General features: G+C 43.7%; 1 protein-coding gene across 1 annotated transcript in view; it reads right to left on the bottom strand.

Annotated features, from left to right (window-relative positions):
* The window catches only part of LOC133967725 (transmembrane protein 163a-like), a 46,992-nt gene that overhangs the window by 14,291 nt on the left and 15,600 nt on the right, over positions 1-17,101 (bottom strand). The gene's annotated exons all lie outside the window — the stretch shown is intronic.

Below are 17,101 nucleotides of genomic sequence, written 5' to 3'. Positions count from 1 at the left end.
TGTAGAGATTTGGTTTTGTTATACAAAAATAAATGCAGTGGTTTCATGGAGGTAAAGGGAACGGTACTGTACATTTAGCAGAGCACTCCTCTATCCCACCTTTACTATTGTGCCCTTCTGTCCGTCCTTGTGTTCCTCTCTCTCTCTCTCTCCTCTCTCTCTCTCTCTCTCTCTCTCTCTCTCTCTCTCTCTCTCTCTCTCTCTCTCTCTCTCTCTCTCTCTCATCCCCATGTTTTCAGGACAGCGTCTCGGGGGACACCATATCGGCAGTTAAATCACCATAGTAACAGGAGATTGGAGGGCAAGCCGGGACTCGGTTTGAAGTAAACAGATCTTTCATCGCTCCGCTCGCTCTTTGTCTGTGTCGTCTCAATCGTTTTCTCCTGATGTCCCTTTTCTCTGCGACTGACAGATTATTAATTAATTTGACACAGATCTCTTGCTCTGTTTCTTTCTTATCCCCCGTCTCAATGTCTATCACCACATCGTCGGGAGGTGGACTTATTGGCAGATTTGTGACACAGCATTTTGCCTGGTACTGATGAATACTTACTTAATTTATTTTAACCACTGATTTGATAAAGAGCAGCTCCACTTCAGCTTCACTTCATTTACATAAATACAGAAGAAGCACAAGGAAAAGAACAACATGGAGGGACCAGGGGACACTGAAGGGAGCGGAGAGGAGAGGTCAGACCACTGATACCAGACAGCTGGTTCTACTCAGGCCGGGTGTGTAACACATGACTGCCCACCAGGGCACACTCGCGCACACACACACACATATATGCTATCTCTCTGAGTCTCGCTCTGACACCATCACCCAGAGTCTCCCTCTCTCTCCTCCAAGTCTCTCAATTGTCTTCTCTCTCACGTACGAGCTCACTGTCTGTCTCCCACACACAGAGTCTCTGGAGACCTCTGACCCATCTGGACTGTCCAGAAGCGCAGCCGAGAGGAGAGTGCGGTTGATTATACTCAAGAACCAAATACAGGCAAACCCAAACAGGGTGCCGCTTCTCACCCTTCTGCATGTCATGATGGTTTACCCTTTTTACTTTTGTCCATTTTGGTCAGATTAAGCTGTAAAGGCTTGTGAGCTTGTCAGATTTGCAAATATTTGATAGCGAAAGCATATTGTGGAGCATTCTGCTTTGTCCATACCTAACATATGTTCTTAACAAACCTCTAAAGTCTTGCTTTACTTGCACAGGCCTCAGCTTTCAACATGAATCTTAAATTCGGCAAGATACCATTAGAATGGGGAAGATCACCTCTTCCTGGAACCCTTGAGCCGTCACAGCTACAGAATACTGGTCGCCTGTTTCTTCTAAGTTTATAAATATTGAACACATTGCTTGTCCAAATCGCTCAAAACAGGTCAATCTGAGGAGGGCTGTTTTAGACAGGGTAAAAGGCTGTTTTAAATGATCCTTGTGGTATTTTGACCAAAATGGTAAAATGGCCATTCGATGGGTCCTTTAAGGCTTAATGGCCAATCGCACCCTTCTCCAGGAGTATCCAGTTGCTACAGGAGCCAAGCCAATATACATGTCGTAAAAGTGAAGGTGTATTCTTCTAGAAAACCATTTCTTTCTTCCGTTAACCCCACATGCCCTTTGTGTTAAATCTTGTGAATTCTCACTACCGGGTGAACATGCAGTAACATGGTGGGTTGTGACCAGTGATAATTGGCACGTGGATGCATAAAGCCTCTGTGCGTGACCATCTACATTCCAGTAGAGGCTCTGGTATGAGAGTTCAGAGTAGCACTGAGCCGGAATACCCTGTCGTGGTTTAACCTAGTTTTGTAGGTTTCCTCAGATTTACGGTGATACGACTGCTCAGGAACACATGGGATAACAAATCGTCTGTGCTGCGTAATAAATAATTTATCTGAATCTCTGGATTCACAATCGATGAAGTGAGTCAGCTAGAATGCCAAGCAACACTTTACTGGGGGAAGCAGCCTGTGCACACACACACACACACGTGCATATTTTCTCCCGTTATGTTTGAACACAAGTTCAGCTCCATAAAGAACAGATGCCCCCCCCCCCCCCCCCCCCCCCCCCGCTCTGTCTGTCATCGAGAAACTCATTTGGGAAGCAGTTAAATCTCCTCTGCTACATCACCACCTTGGGGCGTGTTTCTGCTTTCATGCACATCATGTCTCCCCCAACTTTAGTATGTTGTAAAAAAGTAACTCAGTACAGTTTTTATACACAAGGTCATCAAGCCAAAAGAGAATCCTCTCTTGAAGGTGTACGTTTCGGGCAGTTAGCTCTCAGCCAATCGATGCCTCTCACTGGGAGAGCAGACATTATTCTGTGCAGCATCCTTTGGGTTGTTAGTTAATCATGGAGGCAAGTGTGCATGACCGGTGCTAACAAGACTGCTGGAAAAAAAGCTGGAAGGAGGAGGAAGTGTGAGAGGAGCGAGAAGGGAGGGATATGGGAGAGGATGGGAGAAAACCACAAGGATCTGGAGGAAATGTAAAGAGTTACAGGGATCAGGGAACGCAGGCCCACTTATCCACTGGGAAGGTTCTGGTTGGCTTCTGTGATTTTATTTTTCATGATGGCAACTTCTTCTCCAAGGGATAGCACAAATATTTTAATATATCCTTGTATGTTACTTCTGGCCACTTTCTCATGTCATCCTTTCAGAAACTATTGGGCCGATCCTCATCGTCATATCATCTGATCCTCTCAGGTTTGTTAAGGTGCGCTCAAACGAATTAATGACATTATCCAAGTCAGTTAATTTAGAGCAAACTAATGAAAACAAAGTTTACTCCAAGCCGGCTGCAAATTAGTTTTGTCATTTACTTCTGTTTACACCACCTCGCCCTGGAGGCTTTTAAGGGTAAAGACATGGAGCTTCATAAGGTGGATATGAACAGAGGAGGACAGAAATGGAAGCGGTGTGATGATCAATGGGGTTGAGGGAGGAGAAGAGGTAGATGAGAAGGTGCACGAAGAAGCAAAAGCAAAAGAAACACTCAACAAGAGTCCCATACTGTGTGTGTGTTTGTCTGTCTGTCTGTCTGTCTCAATATGTAAATTCACATCGTATATAAGTGTTTTCAATCAGCTCTCACGTCTTTGTCATTGTTTGGCAACTTGATCCACTACTAGAGAGCAAAACAATAATCCTAACCCGAATCAAATGATCCTTCCAGTGTACGGCCGTCGCACACGTGGCAGGTGAAGTCCCCCTGTTTTTGTGTGTAGCTGTTCTGTGCTGTTCCTTTCTGCTTCACGTTCCCCACGGTCCACTCTGATGTCCTGCCAGCACCGACACAGCTCACCATTTAGCTGCAACAACGACTGCAACTTGGCAGCGGTTAAATCCTAATTAGCAGTGAGTTACGCAAGAGTCGGGGCCGGAGCCAACACTTAACACCCAGGCTCTCTCACTCATCACTCACTCTCTCTCCTCTGTCTGTCTCCACCAATGTTCTGGCAGAAGACACACCGAGCAGCATAAGAGTTAAATATACGATTATTAAGAATTAAATGAATGTATTATTACGTTTGAGATAAGATATTTGAGTGTAAAGTAAACCCAAACATCTCACACGAAGAATATACCAAATGCTGCCCAAACTTACTTAATAAAGTAATCTGTCAAAACATCATTTTTCTGTATGCTGCAAAAATGTGTTCCAATTATGCCCTGCAGGGGGTTTAGTGATTTATCATCTGACAGATGTATCTATAGCTGCTTTCAGACATGCACTGAACAATGGAGAATTTCTCTGGACAGGTCGTGTATAAGAACGCACATGTCGGAGTTTTAACCTCCTCACCCTCTCTGGACTCTCTCTGGAGAAGGACCAAATGAGCCAATGTGAAAATAAATTAGAAGATTCTCTGCAGGTGCGTTGATGACCTTTCGTAAACGTGACAGACGCACAAAAGAACAAATATATCAGGATGTAAAATTGGAGCCATAGATGTAGAATGATAAGGGCCGACGCTGCTGTGCTGTAAATAAAAACACATGAATGGTTTCCTCGGGGGAACTTATTCATCATGTCCCGCCTCATGGACGCTCTACCCATACACACCCCTCGTCATAACGTCCTGCACGTTTTCCTGTTGTCGTAAAAATGAACTTTCTTACGTACTTTATGCAGGAAAGAGAAACTGTGCCATCTTTGCATATTAAAACTATTAAATTAAATGGTGTGTGTGTGTGCTTATCAGCCCAGGACACTAACACTAAATTTAGCAGTTAAAAAAAGGCTATATTTTTTCTTTATTTTTAATATCTCATTGAAAATGATGCTGACTGTGATGGTTCTAAACATATACATGTGTTAAATCTCCCTGTTCACACTGGACTCATGTCTGACTCTTAGTCCAGCTGCATGCAGACAGGCCCAGTCACACCTCCTCCTGTTCCAGCATCCATCAAACCACCTCTGCTGCTGACTGCATGAAAACAGTCCATATCGAATTAGCAGAATCATTTGCAGCAGAACCGGAATGTAATTACGTCCCCCTTCTCTGTTCCTCAAGGGCAGAGGCTCAATTCTCGGATTCGAAACTCAATTACATCACAAGGAGCCAAGTAATCATCTGGGAGACGAGGGTGCTGAGAGGTGGGAGGTAGGAGATGAAGGAAAAGGCAGAGAGGGCAGCAGATGGACAGACAACTGGAGTGAGACGGAGAGGCTGTGTAGGAGAGAGAAAGAAGCTGAAAAGACAGAGAGAGAGAGAGAGAGAGAGAGAAAGAAAGAAGCCACTCTTCTCCTGCCAATCAGTGATTCTCTGAACTTCCAGTCTAATCGAGGTGACTCATCTGTGTTAGTGGTGTAAAAAAAAAAAAAATCTCCCCATAGACACCTTTACTGAAGCTGAGGAGAAAACCACTTAACCATCCCCAAGATGAGGGGAAGGGATTCGAAGTGTTTGAGGTACGGTTGTTAGGTACACCAGCAGCAGCTCATTTCATTCTCACACTGTGGGGTGATGCTAGATGTGTTATATTGTATGTGATGAGAAGGGACGAGCAACAAAGGCAGGTGAGTGAGAGGCCAGAGAGAACAGTGAGAGATGAGAGGAAGGGAGGAGGTTTAGAGAGAGTGATGGGGGGGAGGGTGGAGAATGAGGAGGAATTATGCATCATTAAAAGTGGACCTGGCAAATAAACAGATGCAAATGCACATGTATGGGCAGAAATAGAAATTGTGCAGCAGGGTTGGAATGGAAGGAAAACGTCCCTGTTCCATGATTCAAGTTTGGTTTTAATGGGTTGAGGCAGAATCTCAATTTCAACCAAAACTTCAGCTTTTGCTCCACAACACTTTTGTTGGCTGACAGAATGTGGTTTAAAACCTATTTAGGGCAAATCTTCACAACGTGTAAATCAGTGGGTTTTCTACTGTTGTCACTGATTAGAAAAAACATGTATGTGATGACAATCTCACCAAGATCCACAGTAATATATCACACAGACGGCACTTAAATCTCTCCTAGGGTTTATCTTATCTGGGATCAGGGCAGCGGCCTGAAGGAATCTGGGAGAGAAGTGATATGTGAGGTCAGGGAGCTGCATGAATGAGAGCCTGTGAAGACGATGGTGCTTTTTAAGTCGTAAATTATCCATGTGCTGATGTAAGTTTAGCTAATACTCACCAAACTGTTTCTCTAACTATTATCGGCTGCACAAGTGAGGAGCTTCAGAATCATTATCCCCTTCTGGAGGAAAGAAGAACCAGGGTTTCCATGTAGCTCAGCAGAGAAAAGAGGTAATGCCATCAGATTTACACTCTGGTCAACTAAGACACATGTGGGTTCTATTTTGAAATGAAACACTTGCTTCTGGCAGTTTTTTTTTTTGTTCTCCGCCGAAATATCACATCTGTGGTAGTCCCTGAACCACATTGCACACACCATATCAGTTTCCTAATTTTGCCAGATGTTTTCAAGGAACCATGAAAATGTTTCTCTGGAAAATCAAGGAACATTTTGAGATATCGCCAATCTCCTGCCAACATGTTCAATAAGCTTTCCAACATCAAACACACAAACCAACAAACATATAAAGATGGAGACCTCCTTAGCTGAGGTAGTAAAACCTGCAGTGATTAGAAATATCGACATTTAACTGAAACCCGGATCTTTAACGAGAGCTTAACCAAAGTGTTTTGGGGTTAAAAGATAACTCTGATGCCTGGTGTCACAGTCCTGCATCGTTCACACATGACCACCTCCTCAAACCTCAGGGTGATTATAATCCAGCATCATTATATTTCCATTTACTACACAAGAGAAGAAACAATTCTGTAATGTAATGGAAAGCCTTGAGTAAGTACACTACCAGTAGGACACACAGTAAGTGTGTGTTTGTCTAAAATTGCTCATCGCTGTCCACTGAGTCAGGGAGTTAAAACAAAAGCTCTCAAGTTGCCTCCTCATTAATTAGTGGTTCTTAACAGGAATACACACCCTCTGATGACAACACACGCACACAAAGCAACAATCAACTGCACACAAAATACGGTAATAAAGATTATTGAGCAAAAATGAAACTCTTACATAACTGAAACACTCATCTGAGCACACACGCACAAACACACACACACACACACACGCACACACAAACACACATAAACACACAACCTTTGCCTCCTCAGCAGACACATCCAACACGGTTGCAGTCGCTTGCTTGGCAGCAAAATACTGTGTTTAATAATTCAGGACCTCCAGCTCGGCCCGGCCCGGCTCTGCCCTGCACCGCGCCTCGCTGAGTTCACCCTGCGGAAAAACCTACTGGGATTCTTCCTCTCCACTCTCTCCTCTCTCCCCCCCCCCCCCCCCTCCCTTGTTCTCTCCTGCCTCCTTCTTTTTCAGCTCCCCCTATTTTTCAATCTTCCTTTCCCTGTGGGTGGCCCTCTTGTTCCCTGCCTGGTCAGTAAAAGAGAAATCCCTGCATTTCTTTCTGCCCATCATCCTCTGTGTTTCTCTCTTCTCCTCCTTGGTGCAGTCGATTGTTTCTTATCCTTCCATTTATCGCTCCCTCCTTCATATCACTTTAGTTCTACCGTTAATCCTCCATCCACACTCTCCTCCTCCCTCTCTCTACGCTCTCCCCATCTATTTCCATCCCTTTCATTTTGCTCAATAATTTGTCTCCTCTCCCCCTCAACCCAACAACCCCTTTTCCCCTCGCTCATCTTTGTCTTTCCCTCAGTACCTTATTCCCGACACTCCCTTTGCTTTGTGCACCTCCCTCGCTCCATCAGCCCTCTCCCCTTCATGGTAAGTATTGATTTGTATTCGGGCAGAACTGCAGGCGATGGATGGGCACAGTGAGGGAGGTGCCATCTGCAAGCAGCCTGGCACTGGGGACTCGGGGGGGGGATCGTGAGGAGACTGAGCATATAAGAGCACACGGCTGATTGGACTAATGCTTCCTACACACCGGCAGGTTTTTAAAGAGCTTCATCCTGGAAGCCTTTGAACAGGTTAGGTAGCTCAAAGTGGAGCAGACATCCTCATCCTGTGTTTTAGCATCATGAAGGGATTCATTGCTCGACTTAGACACACAAACACACACAGGGCTCATTATTAATCACAGCTCGGGACATGGTGCTTAACAGTTGTGCAGATATTAAAACCCGGCAGAGTTGTAAACGGGTGATGTTGGTATCAGTGACATGTCCTCAAGCAACTCATTTTCTCTTAATGTCCTCACAGCTGGGTGAGTTATACTGGGATGTCATTAGCCAGAGGACATCTGGTGGCAACCAATCCGACAGTTATGAGGAAATCCATTAGCGGCAGATATAATAATATCCTCCACAAGGCCTCCACTGCTGCTGTGTTCAGTGTCATCACAGGGACAGTATTACAGTGTTATGTTGTTTAACTAGTTTTGATGGATGGATTGTGTGATCGAGTGATTTGTCTTGAAGTTGCAATATACGTTTTTCTCCTCTAGTAAACTCAGATCTTGTCTTCAGCTCGTGGTGACAATCACTTCATTTACCAAGGACATGACAGAAGGGCTTGATGACCACTACCCGACATCACAATTTGTGGCAGGGCTCACTTGCATGTACTGCACCGCCTTTTAAGATGGAAGACAACTGACTCTACTTTACTCTACATGACTCAGTGAATTCAGTGCAGAGACAGAAAGCCACAAGCTCCATAAAGCAAGAAGCACAATGTTCATTATACACATCCAAATATAAAACTGTTATATTCTTCCTGGGTCCTGCTTCCAAGATGTACAATTCTCCACATTACAATAAAACAAACAACATCTAATTGAGTCCCTGTGGATATAACTCTATGTATAAATGCATTGTGCAGCTACTGCCTCAGGAACAGTCAGTGCTCACGGCTAACAAGCTGCTGAGTCACACAAAGTATTGATTGATACTGAAAATAAAACAAAGATGAATCACACTAATTATTTCGATTTCCTTTTTCCAGCAAATATCGCAATCCATTAATTTGGCAAAGTACACTTTGACAGAGTACTGCACAAGTATTTTCAGATACTTTCCTCTACCCAGTCCAGATCAGTGTAACTGCTCTCTTCCCATGTGTCTCTTCCTCTGGTTGATCAGCTGCTGCCTTTTGAATTCAGGGAGATTGAAACTGGTCCCTGGTTCACCTTGGAGGTTCTCTGAGCCTCCTCCAGAGTCAGGTCTGCATCTGTCACATGTCATCAACTCCCCCACTCGCTTGCATTGAATCCTTCAAATAATCTCCAGCTATATTCTCACATGGGTTCATTCAGACATTATCCAGAGTTTTACCTAAGGGCAGAAGAGTCTCTGGAGACATCCGGAGCCTCAGACTTGGACATATGCTCATAGACTGACCACAAGAGAATGTAGGGAGATTACCCAGAGTTCAGTGCAGGTCTGAAAGCAGTTTATCTGAATCCTACTTGACTCGACACTTCCACACACATTGTCCACATTAGATAATTGAAATTAAATAAGATTATTTAGAGCAGCACTGGAAAACCAGAAAATATAGTCACAGTCAATGTAATAAATGTAAAAAGGGACTGAGAGCATTTGAGTTTCATTATTAGACACATTTATTTAACCGTTTTTCCATCTCTGTCCTAGTTTAATTGCCTTCATGAAAAGCATAGGAGCCTTTCAAATATTTTCTATTCAACATTTAAAGTTAATGAACTCGGATGTTTGTGTTACTTTGAGCACCGATACACATCAGCCCTCACACACTGTCCTCTGGGTCACGCAGCGCTCCCGCTGGCAGACGCATAAACACTCCCCCACTGTTTACCCAACTCATTTACTCTCTTTGATATGTTTGGAGTCTTCCAGCGGGCACCGGCAGGAATACAGCGAGCGATAATGAACAGGAATCCAAACCAGTTCACAAACAAGACAGCCGCTGTGGTTTCCTTTGACCAGCGAGGAGGGATTCACTGTTCACTGTAGTTTCTATTACGTTCAAATGTTCCTTTTCAATTTGAATTGTTATTTGATAGAATACAAACGGGGGGATACGTCATGATAGACAGCTGAGACTGACTCGTGATTGGCTGAGTGTGTGACTGGGTGGCACCTTTGTACCATGATTCTGATCCAGGGTCAGCGCTGCGCAGACTCTGGTTTCAAATAAAGTGAAAAGCACGAGACACATCTTTACATTTTGAGGTCTGAGAAACACAGACACACAAACAGATATGTGTTCTCATGGCAGAATGGAGTCACACCTGAGTCCAACTGCTTCCTGCTTTAGGCCCACACCTGAGCCAAAATATGTGTAACAACCTCTAGAATCATTCATTTAACAGCTCAACAGACTTGCTCACTGAGTCATTCAATAATTGACCAAAGTTCAGACCTTTTAGTCTTTTACTCACTGAACTGAAACACAGCCGACCTCCATGCATCCCTCATTAACCTCTCGCTTCCAGAACAGGAAATTGCTGTCGCTTTGAAGAACATGCCAAAGTCTTTGTTCATAATTATTGATATTTAAAAAATGGATTGGTTTTTAAATGAACCATATATTATCATATATATGATCTCATATTCAGTGTGTAGTTCGCTCCATTGATGAACCACTGAACACAAACCGTTCACTCGCAGTGAAAGATTCTGTTCACTTTGTGTTCTGCCTATTCGTTGTTATTTAGACATTCTTCATGTGTTGTGTTGTGTTTAACTGAACCAGGAAATGAACGGGTCATTACAGGAACCCATTCAGTTCAGTTCATTTACCCAGGAGATGTGTTTAACAGCAGGCATGAAACATACACACAAAACTCTTAGACGGTCTATGCACCTCAGTGGACTAAAGACGCTCTGTGGCTCTTTGTCAGTGTATCCGGTGTGTGGGTCTCTGTCTCTGTGACCTTGAGGAGGAGCTGATTCAAACATAACTCAGGTGAGGATTCAGCACGCAGAGAAATCGAGAACGATCAAAGGGAAACTGAGAGAGAGAGAGAGAGAGAGAGAGAGAGAGAGAGAGAGAGAGAGAGAGAGAGAGAGAGAGAGAGAGAGAGAGAGAGAGTGTGAGTGATGACACAGTGATATGTGTTGGCATATTATTGCACATATGGGATTTATTTTTAACCTATCCCTGTTTGTAAACACATGACTCTGTATGCATGTGTGTGAAGCGGAAGTGAGGCAGGTCACTGACGACAAAGGTTGATAATAAGCTCTCTGGAGACTGTTCTGCATAATCACACCCACACCCACACCCACACCCACATACACACACACACACAGAGACACACACACACAACCATTGTACCTCTATCCAATAATCCATTATTCATGATGCATTCCCTAGCCCCCCATACCCTAACCTAAACGTTAAAACCAAATCCCTAACCCCTAATTCTTACCCTAATGTAGCCCTAAGTCTGACCCCGAAAGTTTGAATGGTGCTCAGTGTTTGTTGGATAGAGCTATGCAAAGGTGAAATACTGTTTTAAATCTGTTAATTCAAAAACCCAGTATCAAATCTGACTTTTACAAAAGACTAGGACATGCCAGCATAGAAGAATTACCTAAATGACTTACTGGGCACAGACCCAGGGGACACACAAAAAACTACAGATGAACACAACAGAACTACACCACTATTATACACTTACTACGACAGAGGAACATCTGCCCTGGGCCCATTGTCTGCATGCCAGTATCATAAATATTAATTTACCCCTGTGACTTTTGTTAACAGGGGACAGTTTAATAGTGTTGCTTGTTTTGCTCGGTCTCCGTGTCCCCACTGCTCGACTCATTACGACGCTGAGCAACACAAACACACCAGAAAACCAAACAAGCCACATGCTTATTGGTGACATCACAGTCTCAGCCGCCCTTAAACAACAGTGTCTACCATTGTCTGCAGTCTCCTCAAATCTCCCCGCACTGGTTAGATGGTTCAGGAAAACAATTCAGTGGGTCACTCACAAGATTGTGGTAGTAATTTGGATGAAAGGCTTTTTGGTTGATTTGATCAGCGTTGAAAACGTGCCTCAGAAGTGCAGGATCAATTCGAACCGTCCATGGGACATCATGAGTCGCAGAGAATCATCTGACTGGGGTGAATACCGGTGACTCAAAACATCAAGACTACAGCCCCCTGACCTGATCAGCTTATTAAGGATTTTCCTCAGTGTTAAATGCAGTAAACAATATTTTGGGGAGTTTTTAAAAATGTTTGGTTATATATTCTAGAAAAACCAGAGGATGAGGAGCTTCTGGATGTGAGGACCCCTCCTGTCCTGGTCTCTCGTGTCAACGTTCACTGTGGCAACAGCACAGAAGGAGCTGAAAGGCTTCAGAGTGGGAAAAGAAACTGGGACGTATCAGACCTACTGGTGTTTGGTAGCTGAAGAGATTCTTTGAAGCAGTTTGAACTAATTAATTAAAAACAAAACAACATAACCTGAATAGAATTCCACATCATACTAAATCAGTATGTTAAATTACTTTGTGGCTTTTAAATGTTTTCACGATGACAAAATGGAGAATGCTGCTGCTGCAACATTGCAATGTACCTGTATGTTTTAACTCACATATCCAAGTGGTGTTTTGTATCGCTGAAAACAACACATGAATGTGTTAGTAAAGTGCTCAATGGTGCCATCCTGCATTCTGGCATAGATTGAATTTCATACTGTTAAACTTTTACCTTTAAATAGATTCTGTGTGTCTACTTATTTTTTAGTGAGATTCACTTCATCCGTCACACAAAAGGGGAGTTGTGTACAATATATGAGAGAGTTGTAGGGTAGCTGCAACTTAACATTTTTAGAATACAGGCTGTAACAACCATATGCCCTGATCATTTGTTTACAAGGGATTAGCATTCAAATACAAATCATTATGTATGTTCCACTATTACTGCAGAGATGTTGATCTTTCTCCTCCTGCCATAAAAAACAAAGGGTGATCTAGCTTTCAGTCATATCCTTTAAAATGCATTCACCTGGCTGAGGGACAGTTTCCATTTTCAGGCCCAAACACTCCTGAGAATCCAACTGCAAAACCAAGCAATTCCATTTCCAGGACCAGTGACTTGAACACCTAACATGTCGTTGTGTGTCACTGCCAACCACACCACAAGAGCAAGGACAATGACAAATCCACACCTATCAGCACCCACACGTACAGGCTGGGAAACAACACTCCCAGTGACACCATTTCTGCTCCAGACTTTAAAATTGGAGTTTGCTCTGCTATCACAGGGAGAAGGGAGCCGCTGTATGTACAGGGTGTGCTTTCAGGGATGAAGCCGTGCAGGCTGTGTAGCTGGGGACAAGTGACAGCTTGAAATCCATCTGAGGAACCTGTCCCCGCTCTGTTTGGGTGAGCCTCTCAGGATGCAACACGGGGAACGTTCTGTATCAGTTAGTTTACAACCAGGTACCGATAGAGAAATGTGCCATTTACTGTAACACAGGCGATATCCTCCATGTTGTCAACATGTCGGAAACGTGCACAACCGGTTAAAGCATTGACGTGTGGTGGAGGAGAGATGTGCCACACAGAGCCACGTGGTTCTGGGTCATTAACATCTGCTCAGTGTGGTTTTATCTTGTTCTTCATAACTGTGTTTGTGTAAGTGCTCTACAAATGAAGTTATCATCTCATTCACTTGAAAAATTCTGAGTCACTGTTATGGAAGACCATTGAAGACTAATCTATTTCTGTCTAATCAGCTAGGATCATGACACTCACACACACACACACACACACACACACACACGGAGGCTGTAATAGGCATTATCTAAGTGGCCCTGGTTGTTTTGCAGAACGGTGGCAGAAAATTGAGTGCAAACTAGAATTTTGTGTGAGTGAGTGTGTGTGTGTGTGTGTGTGTGTGTGTGTGTGTGTGTGTGTGTGTGTGTCCTGGCCATGAACTTGCCCTGCTGCTTGCTGGGATTCAGACAGCACAATAGAAAACACTTGTAACCTCTCAGGTGATCCAGGATAGTTCTGGGGTTTATCTAGAGCAGGTAGAGCCGCTGCTGCTGGACACTAGAGGATTTTCAACTCTTGACTGATCTTAAAAAACGTAGCAGACCAAAGACATAATGACGCACACACTGGACGATTTGGCCCGAACGTCAGACCACACACTTCTTCACTGCTTCAATGGCGGTTGGTAAACTGACTGTTATGAGCATTAATGCCACCTTCTGAACTGGAGGTTGGAAACTTGCGTGATTGAACGTGACTTCTGAAGCCAAACAAACATGGAGGAGGACATGTTCTGCTCAGGGAAAAGTGGGTGAGTTGGAAATGTAAAGGTGTTTTTTAGTTGTAGCTGTACAAGTACGCAACATTTCCATCACAAGATCCCAGTGATGATTGCTATTTCTGTTCGAGCCTCTTATCCTAAATATCCGACATGTTCGCTCCGACTCAACCGGTAGCTTTAAGATTATTTTGTAAACCCCTCACCCTTCAGGATTATTTGGGCGGATAATCTGCACGGTCTGGAACGGCCCCTCGTTTGTTGGAAGGGGGCAAATCCGGTCTGAAATTGGGCCAATTATCCTCTAGAGTGCAGCAGCCTTGAACTGTCACTCACTTCCCGCTCTATCAACTTAGCCTAATTGGTGCTTGTTGCTCTGCCACTGCCTTTCATACTGCTCCCTCTGTCTGACTGCGTCTCACTGGGCTGAGCTCAAAGGAGAGCTTGTTTGTTGTTATAGCCACCATGAGCAGTGGGCGCTGGGTTTCTGTCTGCTCAGCACTCGCAGGAGGATACTGTGATTCAGTGGTGGAGAAAAGAAATGATCCCAGAGGTCACAGAAGAAGCTGGTGTAAACTGTGGATGAGTGGAGCGGGCGGGCAGCACTCACCCTTTGTTTTCCTCCAGGCCTGCAGGGGCTGCTTCGAATACCTTCACACTAATGAGACTGACTGAAGAAATGATCCGTTTTAAATGTGTTCTGTTGTTAAAGGAGAACTTGTGCTTCATATTCACGTTCATAATCTTAGGGTCAGTTAAGTTGCTCTATTGTTAATAAAATAATTTCCTGATGCTGTCCATCGCTGCAGCTCTTCCTTTCAGCCTCTGTCTGAAACACTTGGGTTTAGCTCCTGTCTCCTTCATGCCCCCCCCTCCTAACAATAAAGCCAAGTCTGCTCTTATTGGCCAGATGCTCCAGTGCACATGAAGTAAATACTGGCCTCTACTCTTGCTTTGCCTGGTTTCATTAGGGGGTGCTTGTGCCAGACTATAGCTGCTAGACAGGCATAATGCAAATGTGAGGCATCATGATAATATCTTTATTTATATAGCAATATAAAGCAATATAACACATTAAAAAAAACATAAAATTACAGTCATAATGAATAAATACACTAAACTTGTGAAATTCAAGCACGATCCCCATCACGGTAATAAAAACTAGAGTCAGGGAATGCGGTACAATAAAAGTATATTTCAAGCTTTGATTTAAAAGAAGCTTCTGTCTCATGAGATCGTGATGTACCGGGCACTGACAAGGGGTTTAAGAAGCTTCAGGAGACTTTGGGGTTTTTGCAGATAAAAAACTATAGAACACACTAGAGGCAAGAGAAAACTAATTAAGTGTAACATGTCTCCTTTAAGGAATGAGTATTTCGCCTGCAGGCTAAAGGTGAAGGTCAAACTGAGAGTTGGCCCGATTCAGTTGAAGCTCAGGCTGCAGGTGTTTCTCGCACCGAGGCATGTTGTGATCAGAAAGATGTCATCGGATCAATACTTTGGATATTCCAAGATAATCTGAGCCTTTGAATCATATTTAACCATTGTCCAATTTAATTTGTATACAGATACCTCGATTATTCCAAAAGAAAAAGGAAAACTGCCCAGCTCTCATCTCTGTCAGCACAGAAACACAGATATTTGTTCAGCTGCTCCTCCTTTCGTCTCAGTCTGATTCTTCACCATTTTGAACTCACAATCTGATGTGTCACCGTCTGCTGTCACTCATTACCCCTCTTGTTTTCTACTTGATGCCACCACCTGGCCTTTCTCTCACCCTCCCTCTGCTTTGCCTCCATCTCAGGTGTAACCTTGTTTGTAAACTCACAGACAAAGAGAGGCTGCGACGCCAACATCGGTTTCACCAATTATACCGTGTTCCTCTCCACGAAGATAAATCCGTTCTTGTTTGCGCTCGCTCCCCCCCCCCCCCCCCCCCCCCCCCATTGTGGCTGTCTCCAACCCAATACAACATTCACGTACTGAGGAGGGGAAATTAGGCTTTCCCAGTCCCTTCTTCTTCAGTCCGCCCAGTCCAGAATATAATCTGCTCCAAGGTAACAAATTGCAGTATGAGGAAGCCCAGGCCTCTTGGTGTTAATTGAGATTGTTTGCTTTATACGAATTTATGAACAGAAGCTTAAGTAATGTCAGAATGTTTCAGCTGCCAAAGCAAAGAGGAGAGGATAGAAGTACTCACAGGCTAAATTGGAAATGTTTGACAGTTTCATTTTTGATAGAAGACATCAGAAGGTTTATGTTTTATTTCAGTTTATAGAGTCAGTGATAGAATGTGAGAATATAGCATCAACACTATCCTCAGGACAACGCTCTGTGCCATGAAACTAACTGACACTCTCTGGATTTCGTGAGTGAGACCCTGTTCCTGTTAAGGAGAGTCTGGGGCCAGCGACACGGTTTTGGCAGTTTGCTGTAGCCCTGCTTGTGTAGAGTCACTTCCCCACACTGCTAAAACAGGTTAAACACTAGAACCAAACTCTGTGACTAACACTACAAGAAAGTCATTACATCCACAAGCACAGACATTCTCCTCTGACGTTTATATCCGATCACACGGCAACACCTCATTTCTTTGGCTCTTCTGTGAGGAGTAAAAATAGTCAAGTGGTGCCGACTGATAAAAGATGCTGTGAGGCTGCCTGGAGAGCCTGGGCTATAATTACGCTGCTGTTGGAGAGATTTTGACAGTCGAGCAAACACACACATTAAATTCTCCATAACTTCTGATATAAAACATCTATAATGAATTCCCGACAGATCAACAGCGAGGTAAATAATGTGTCCAACCCACACTCATCAGCGTGTGTCTAGTAGTTACTTGGGGCTGTCTTGTTGTTATTATTTGGCTTGGATCTTTACAATATCTATTTCAAAGTCAAATCCACAGTGAGAAGATAGACAACAGAGGTCTGGAACTCGAAACAAAGATATTTCAAACAAGCTTGTGCCTCATACTTTGTTTTGGAAGTGAAGCATCTCTTACCCTGCATGTGACCTGGATCAACCCTGCAGGCTTTTCAAAACATTGTTTCCTTGAGAAAAGAATCAATAGTGAAGCATTACTGCAGAGAGGTATAGGATGTCTGTACTGGCTCCATTTATAAACCTGCAGCAGGCGACTCTGCATGCAAGCCTTAGCAACTCACATGGCTATAAACCTGAAACAATATCCATAAATACAATTATGTTCACCGCACAATCAGATGTCAACCCCAATGTCCATGTGAACAGACTTAGCCATCAATGCGATCTTGTCTTTCACTGCTAGGTTAAGATTTCTATCTTCCACTTTGCATATAACATTTTCAATCAAGATACAAGAAATGAATATGCACCAGCTATGTATCATC

The sequence above is a fragment of the Platichthys flesus genome, chromosome 13 (genome assembly GCF_949316205.1).
Source record: "Platichthys flesus chromosome 13, fPlaFle2.1, whole genome shotgun sequence".
Lineage (NCBI taxonomy): Eukaryota > Metazoa > Chordata > Actinopteri > Pleuronectiformes > Pleuronectidae > Platichthys > Platichthys flesus.
The sequence above is the reverse complement of the archived record's forward strand: the minus strand, read 5'-3'. Positions and strand labels throughout refer to the sequence as shown.